This window comes from Labrus mixtus, chromosome 4, assembly GCF_963584025.1.
Source record: "Labrus mixtus chromosome 4, fLabMix1.1, whole genome shotgun sequence".
NCBI classification, from domain to species: Eukaryota; Metazoa; Chordata; class Actinopteri; order Labriformes; family Labridae; genus Labrus; species Labrus mixtus.
Window position 1 is genome coordinate 11,529,763 of NC_083615.1, and position 8,429 is coordinate 11,538,191.

General features: G+C 42.4%; 1 long non-coding RNA gene across 1 annotated transcript in view; it reads left to right on the forward strand.

Annotated features, from left to right (window-relative positions):
- The window catches only part of LOC132972802 (uncharacterized), a 6,550-nt gene extending 1,812 nt beyond the window's left edge, over nucleotides 1-4,738 (forward strand). Inside the window, exon 2 of the long non-coding RNA XR_009672942.1 lies at nucleotides 4,449-4,738. This is a non-coding gene — a long non-coding RNA (uncharacterized LOC132972802). The remainder of the gene's footprint in view (nucleotides 1-4,448) is intronic.
- Nucleotides 4,739-8,429: the final 3,691 nt, after the last annotated feature.

An 8,429-nucleotide genomic window follows, 5' to 3' on the forward strand; every position in this document is an offset into this window, starting at 1 on the left:
CAGCCGTTTTAAAGGAGAGCAGGGTTTTGTAGTTATACTGTGTACGTGTGCAGACTGCACGCCGTGTGGCAAACGAGTTCATTTAAGGTTACAGTTTCGGCCACAGAGCTCCTTAACATTACTCCTCTGATTCACCTCTCCGTAATGAATGATATTTTACATTTTACCATCAGAAATGACAACATCGTTTGACTGGTGAGACCACGCACACTGAAAACAAACTGAACTATTTGCAATGAAATAAAGACGACACCTTTCGCCACATTTTCTATTCTTCAGTGTCTTACATTTCTTCTGATTAAATGATCCGATAAGTGTTTGAAATCTTGAAAACAGCGTGTGGTCCCTGCAAGAGAAAATGACGAGACGACAGAAAAGCGACTGTTTTTTTGTTTTTTTTAATCCGCAGACTTCATGACTGCAACATCTGTGTGATCCAGAATCGGTTAATCAGGCCTATTGATAACACCATGTGAAACAAAATGGCGGGCGGCGCCATGTTATAGACTCTCGTCGGCATCATTTGACATTTCTTTTTAGGGACAAATAAAGCACCTTTAAACTCGTACATGTTTGTGCCGACTCACTGACATTTGTAATATTGAAATCTATTGAAATGAAAGATGTGACTCTAGAGATGTGACTCAAAGTTTAGCCTATGAAAATAAAATATAAAGAGTTTCAACAATAAATACAGTTTAAGAATTATGTTTAAAAAACTGCAAAAAGTTACACATTCACTAAAAAAATAATGATTGCATACATGCATCCCATTTTTCTAATATAATAACGTTTATGATGGTTAAAAAGAAAATCGGGGCCATGAAGGAACCTTCAGCCTCACACTGTACGAGTGCTGTGCTCTGCTGCGGTCAGGAGAACACAATGAACGAACATAGAAGTGTCAGTCATGGGCAAACACTCTGTGTTAGGGAACGTTCAGATAAGGAGACATAACAAGGACACATCAGTCACACGATGTGTTTCTTTGGTTTCTCTCTCTGACACCAGCAAACAGTGAGCTGCAGAGCTGAGAGGGTCAGAGAGCTGCAGAGGGTCAGCGGGTTAGAGAGCTGCAGAGGGTTAGAGAGCTGCAGAGGGTTAGAGAGCTGCAGAGGGTCAGCGGGTTAGAGAGCTGCAGAGGGTCAGCGGGTTAGAGAGCTGCAGACAGTCAGCGGGTTAGAGAGCTGCAGAGGGTTAGAGAGCTGCAGAGGGTTAGAGAGCTGCAGAGGGTCAGCGGGTTAGAGAGCTGCAGAGGGTCAGTGGGTTAGAGAGCTGCAGACAGTCAGCGGGTTAGAGAGCTGCAGACAGTCAGCGGGTTAGAGAGCTGCAGAGGGTTAGAGAGCTGCAGACAGTCAGCGGGTTAGAGAGCTGCAGAGGGTTAGAGAGCTGCAGAGGGTCAGCGGGTTAGAGAGCTGCAGAGGGTTAGAGAGCTGCAGAGGGTCAGCGGGTTAGAGAGCTGCAGAGGGTCAGAGAGCTGCAGAGGGTTAGAGAGCTGCAGAGGGTCAGAGAACTGCAGAGGGTTAGAGAGCTGCAGCGGGTTAGAGAGCTGCAGAGGGTCAGCGGGTTAGAGAGCTGCAGAGGGTCAGAGAGCTGCAGAGGGTTAGAGAGCTGCAGAGGGTCAGCGGGTTAGAGAGCTGCAGAGGGTCAGAGAGCTGCAGAGGGTCAGAGAGCTGCAGAGGGTTAGAGAGCTGCAGAGGGTTAGAGAGCTGCAGAGGGTTAGAGAGCTGCAGAGGGTTAGAGAGCTGCAGAGGGTCAGCGGGTTAGAGAGCTGCAGAGGGTCAGCGGGTTAGAGAGCTGCAGAGGGTTAGAGAGCTGCAGAGGGTCAGAGAGCTGCAGAGGGTTAGAGAGCTGCAGAGGGTCAGAGAGCTGCAGAGGGTTAGAGAGCTGCAGAGGGCAGGCGATCCGCAAAGACAAACAACATTTGCACTTGCATTTGCAAACATCAAGGAGTTTGTGTTGGGCAGGTGGGGAGGTGGGGATGGGTGGGATGGATGGGTGGGTGGGGGGGTCGGGGCTGGAGATCAGAGCTTGGTCAGCAACCACTGCTACCTCAACATAGTGGGAATGATATATATAAACACACATATATATATATATATATATATATTCTAATGGACTCATTCAAGGGGATAAAGGCTAACCACAAGGAGTGGGAGGAAAGTTTTAAACTCTCCAGGAGCAGGAGCCGGGGTCTATGAGGTGGTCTTGCTTAAGCCTCGCACGTGTCTAAACAACCTCTCTATTACACCCGAGACCTTTGAGGGCACTCCCCATCGAGCAGGGAACAAAGGCCATGACCCCTGGGTCAAAAGCGTTACACGGTAGGCCAAGCGGGCCCATTGACTGCTCCGCTGCTGTTTGCTTTAAGAAGGTAAAGATTACTAACACATTAACTAACGGCGATTAGGGGGTTATCCCTCATGGGACTGAGGTCCCAGGGCAGCACATCACGTCTTATTAACACAAGCTGACCTCTGACCCCAGCAGTCACCTCAGGCAGCCGACTGTGACCAACACTTTCTGCTCGCTGTTTCACACACTCGAGAGAGGGGAGACTATCGGAGCAAGGTGCAGCACGGCTGAAAAAAAAAAAAAGGTTTTCTCTGAATAAAAAAAAAGAAAAAGAAATGAAGAACCAATATTATCAGTGCACAGGAGGTGATGCAGCTATTAGCAGTCTGTGCACCGTGTGTGTAATACTTCTGATTAGTATCCTTTCATGATTAAGTACATTTGATTAAAATTAATAAATTTTTCGGCCTCTGACTTTGAAGCACATGTTCTACCTCGGTTCATGAAATGGAAGCGTGTGTTACATTCACATCACAAAATGGCGGACACGAGACATGCGCAGAAACGGCGTTCAAGACGAACGAATGATGAAAAACAGGAAAGGGACGATTTCTTCACAAACTCATTCTGCCTAACTGTCCAACAGTCACTTGAGCTTCTGCAGAGAAGTGAAATGTAAGATGTGATCATTTGTGCTTGTCTCGCTTGAATAAAAACACCGGGAGGATATTAAATTATTTTAAACAGAAGAGTTATCACCAGAGGGTTTTTTTTTTTTGAAAGGTCGGGTTCATTTTGTGTAAGGCCGATTCATTTACAATGTTTGTCCAAAGTTTTCTTCACGTGTTAAACTTTTTTAAAGTAACACATTAAAGTATCAAATGAATTCTTAACCCAAAAAATAAATGTATTAAATAACGAATAAATTGGGATTATTAAAAAAATAAAATACCTCTTATTTTGAAAAGCCATTAATAATCCGATAAAGAAAACAAACTGCTCTTTCACGTTTTTCTTTATTTATAGGCAGGTTAAAAAAACCTGATTAAAGCCACTGTGAATAAAAAACAATAACGAGTATATAACGGAGATTAAATATGCAAAATGTGAGTTTTTGAATTTAATTAATAACTGCAAAATTATTTGTATTTATTTTGTCACTTAAGCAAAATAAAATACATAATGTATAAATACCATTCATACTTTAAAAACAAATACGTAGAAACCGATGTTTTTGACACTTATGTGTTTAATAATGTAGGAAATGTTTTTTGCTAAATGTAGAAATCTCTTTCGTTCTCATTATATTTGATCATTTTTACTTTCTACAGAAAAATCCATCACAGCCCTCACTGCACATACATGCACACTTCTATTAAGGCTTCATTTTTCATGGATAAACTGTAAATCTGTGGAGAAATGTGGAAATTAAAGTTCACAAAAGGGAGATGATTTTGACTTTGTAAAATTCTCTGTGACTCCGATGCTAAAGAAAACTATTATTTATCAGAGGAAACTGAATGAACACACACTCCTTTTTGAAGTTAAACTTCTCAGTAATTGACATGTTTGCATCTATAATTAACGCAGCATAATTTAGATTTCTCTTTACATTTAATAAAAGTTCCATGAAGACTAATCATAGATCCTAAATCAAAGTAATATTATTATTTAGTAATATTATAATTGAAGTTTTTTTTAAAACTCTTTATACATCAAGTTCCTCTCCCACTGTGGCATATTTCAAACCCATGAATGGCTATAAAATGCATGAATTATTTTATCTGTTGAGTTTTAAAAAAAATCAGAATTTAGTCTTATTAACTTTCCCTGAATTTTCTTTTTTAAAATATGTCTTGCTTTAAACTTTTTCATCGAAATCCCCAAAGCAGAGCACTCATTTCTCCATGTGTCAAACGCCCTTCAGTTTGCTTCTGATCTGCCTCCTTCACATAACAAACCAGAAACACAAAATCACAAGTAAAGCAGAACGTTGCTGTGTTTGTGATGATTTTAAAGGCATATTCTAAAGTAACTACACTTTAAGAAACGTCATGCACACTCCTTCGATTCATGTGAAGAAAAAAAAAAAAACAGACATACAAAGAGTTTCTTTTAGCAGCATTGCACTCACCTCGCTGTCTCTCTTGCAGATTTGTAAAGAAGAAGAGGAGGAAAAGAGCAGGAGGAGAGTTTCTCCTGGGATCAGACTGGAAATTATGGACCTATTTGATATCAGAGCTCCGAGTGGACAACCTATCCAAAGAGGGACGCGCCCTAACTGTAACTAACAACTACTTCTGGCAGCCCTTCAACAGCCAAACATATTGTGCTCCATGAGAGCAGCTTTCTGCATGGCAGCATCGACCTGGAGCAACTCAGGAAAGAAACACAGAATGAGGATTATAATGCTAATAAGAATAAATAAATATACATAAATACATGTCTTTTTGATGAGAGCTTAACTGACCCCTTAATGATTTTACTGATGAAACCTCTAACATGGTGATGACGATGCAGACTAGAAAAATCACAATGATAAAAAAAAAAGTGTCTCCTTACAGTTCAAAAAGGTTTTTTTTTTACATTTAAAATATTTTCAGATTTTACAAAAATTAGAACACACACTTTAAGCAGTCCTGTGAGGTCACAAGACCAAAGTTAAACCATTAAATACTGACATATCCTTCCTTTAATTAATTTAATAAATTCATGACAAAACCTACTCAGAAGCTCAGAGCTTCTCTAAGAGTTCCTATTTCTTTAATTTAAGTTCTCACAGGATACATTTATAAAACTAGTTTTATTTCAGCAACATAAATAATGTGTACCAAGTGTAGCTCACTAAACTCGACTGTTAAAAAAACTAAACGATCCAACGTTCTCAGTTAAAAGAGCACCAGAACAATTTCTCAAAGTCAATGCTGCGTATTAACGAAATAAGTCCGTCGACCAGGCTGCATACCTGAACTCACTTTCTGCACTTTTACCCCCGAGGCCTGCTAAAAGCTACTCCAAACAGCCTCGGCCATTTTGTTTTATTCTTCCTCCTCGCACTAAGCCAGGAGCATGCAGGCCTGGCATTTCAGGGGCCACGTCACATCGCCTGTTTCTGCACTGCAGGGCTGCAAGGTGTCCAACAGCTGAGTAATACACACACTGTGACACGCTGCCTTAACAAACACTCTGTGTGAGTGTGTGTGTTGCATTATTATCTCACAGACACTCTCTTTAGCCTCGTTCACTGATGGAAACAGCAAAAAAAAACATGCAGCTAATACACTTGATGTGTCTCATTAAACACACCTAAACGTTTCTCAGCTTCAGAGCCTTCAGTCCGAGATCCATTCACACTTTTCCTCTCCTCTGATTTACACGGTGAAGTTAGCTCAGACACAAAACACACAGACACACATTTCAAGATCAAGATTCTGACTTTCTGCACTGCAAAAAAAAATCTGTAGTCTCTTTTTTTTTAAAAAGAAAAGAAAACAGCACTGATATTCATTAGGAACTGACGAGGGTGAAAACACTGATTCGACTGATTCTTACAGATTATAATTGATGTGCAAAATGCTTTAAACAGAAGAGTATTTATCTATGTGCTAATAAAGCCACACTTTACAGGACAGCTGCATAAACATGTTTTATTACTCCATGGGCTGTTTCTGCTAATTTTTTAAATCCCAGACAAGACATGCTTCAAATGTTGGAGACAAAAAATACTTTGCCAACAGTGCACAACTTGTCGAATTATATTCATTTATTTGTCTTGCATGATGTGGCTGTTCATATTTTAAAGGTATTCACAGTAATGGTTATCTGAGGATTTAAGAGACACACTACCCTGTCGTAGAGTATATAGAGTTTTTTCCCCCCTGCTTTTTTCATCAAATAAATGGCTGCTGTCCTTCAAGGGGGCAAATCAGTTCATTCAGAGACAAAAACGTTTCAGTAAATCTGAATCTTTAGGGCACACGTGCATTGTAATGCATTCTTTTGTTTATAACTGTTGGTCAGTGTGTTTCGTTCTGAGGGGTCTTACAGCTCATTTTATGTCCTTGCAGGATACTACCACACATGTCGGGTATTCAGAGAATGAATATCGAAATGAATGGCATAAATATTTAATTTGTCTTTTTCCTCCTTATGAAATGTGCAAAGCTTTTCTTTTGAAAGGTCACCTGAGTTGCATTTCATGTGTTGTATGTGAATAAGGTTTATTATATTCAAACGTGCACTTAACCCTGACCCCATCACAAAAACACACCCACACCCATGGTTTGACGCAGCCCCCCCCCCCCCCCCCCCCTCCCCCATTCCCCTACTTCTCATTTTTGCAATTACTCACTTCAATAGCGCAACATATTTTTCTAACCGTGCAATACATATTTTTCATCGAATACATTATTTTAATTTTTTTCTGGTGCAAGTCATGTGCAATATGCATGATCTGCTGTGAAATATTTTTTGTTCTTTACCGTTCAATACACATTGCTCCTCTTTAACTTGGATGCATGGTGCTGATGCCTATATGATGGGCACTGTAAGGGGAAACATTTCTAACTTAGTTGTACAATTCTATAATGACAGTGAGGTTTTTCTACTGCTGCTTAAACTTTATCTTTCATCAATAATAATGTCCCTGTGTTTAAATTGTATACACTACTAATGCTAAACTGTGCTGGGTTGTAATCGTTCTCTGGAGTGCCATCCTGATCGTCGTCATCACCATCAGCTGAAAGGTGTGGACAATGTGCAGGAGACTGAGACATGATGACCCCTGACCCCTCACACCGGCACAGAGAGGCGGAGGGTCATGCAGAGGACATGTTGGTGGAGGGAGAAGTCGATCTTCTCCTTTCCGTTCTGACACAGGACTGTGTACAGCAACAGCTAGATGAGCAGGAGGGCTTTCCAAAATCCACACTCGTTTGGCTGCAAGCAAGACATCAGGGCCGTGTGTGTGTCAAAGGAAACGCTGAGGAAAGAGTTTTTTTTTTTTTTTTGTGGCAGCACCCATGCACTTGACAGTGTGTGTTAGTCCACCTCTGTGTCTCTGCTGCGTCCCCACCCTGAGTCAATATCCCTCCACACAAATATCTGTCATGTTTAGTAGCCAAAATGGCACGCAGCCCATTTGTTGGAGGATTCTACCTCGTCTCATCGTGATATGGTTCTCACGTGTCTAGTCAATTTTTTGTCATTACATCTGCACATTAGAAGTACCTCAAGCTCTGCAGAGCAGCGCAGGGCCGGGGGGTTAAAAGGCGCGAGGCACTGAAATGAGAGGGAGAGAAAAGCATCAGCTCTCAGGCTGCTGTCAATTGAGCCTGAGCCTCTGTAATGTGAGGGTGGTGGGGGGGGGGTCGTCAGGGTGGAGGTTAACCTGGCACAGAACCAACCACTAATGCCCCTTAAATGTCAGAGACTGCAGAAAGGAAGGGAGACAGCAAAAAACGAGAGCACATTCATATTTCAGTATGGCAGATGCTATTATGCGTTGCCGCCTCACACTGAGTGCACATGAGGACACCGGCAGAGAGAAAAAGACATGCAGACGTGCAAAACGGGAAATGAAAGAGAACAGGAAAAAAAGACTCTGCAGTGGTGATGGAGGCAGCTCCATCTGATGGTTGTCTTTATTCAACAAAGTTCAGAGTGGATCTCTCTCTCTCTCTCTCTCTCTCTCTCTCTCTCTCTCTCTGCAGACGAAAATCTGACGGGTGGGGGTCGTGGGGATGGGGTTGAGTCTGGTGTTGGGGGTGGGGTTGGTTGGACTGCTGGAGAGAGTGATCTTTTTTTCCAGTGGGGTGAAAGGCGGACGGTCATGTGTGCAGAGCTCATGACAAAAGGCCCTTTTATGTGCAGCGTATGCAGATAGAGGAGGCTCCTTTGTGCACAGATGGAGATCCCATGCCTGGGTCTGCCTGCGGCGGAGAGAGGGAAGGGAGGGAGGGAGCGAGGGAGGGAGGGAGGAAGGGAGGGAGGAGAGGGGGAGAAGAGTGTTGGTGAAGGGAAGGGAGGGGAGGGGTGTCTCTGGCACTGAGTGCCATCACTGTGTCTGGTGGGGGGAGGGGGCACAGAAAAGGAGAACCAAGCCGTCCTGGACCTGCCAGGTTCATCCATTAGGG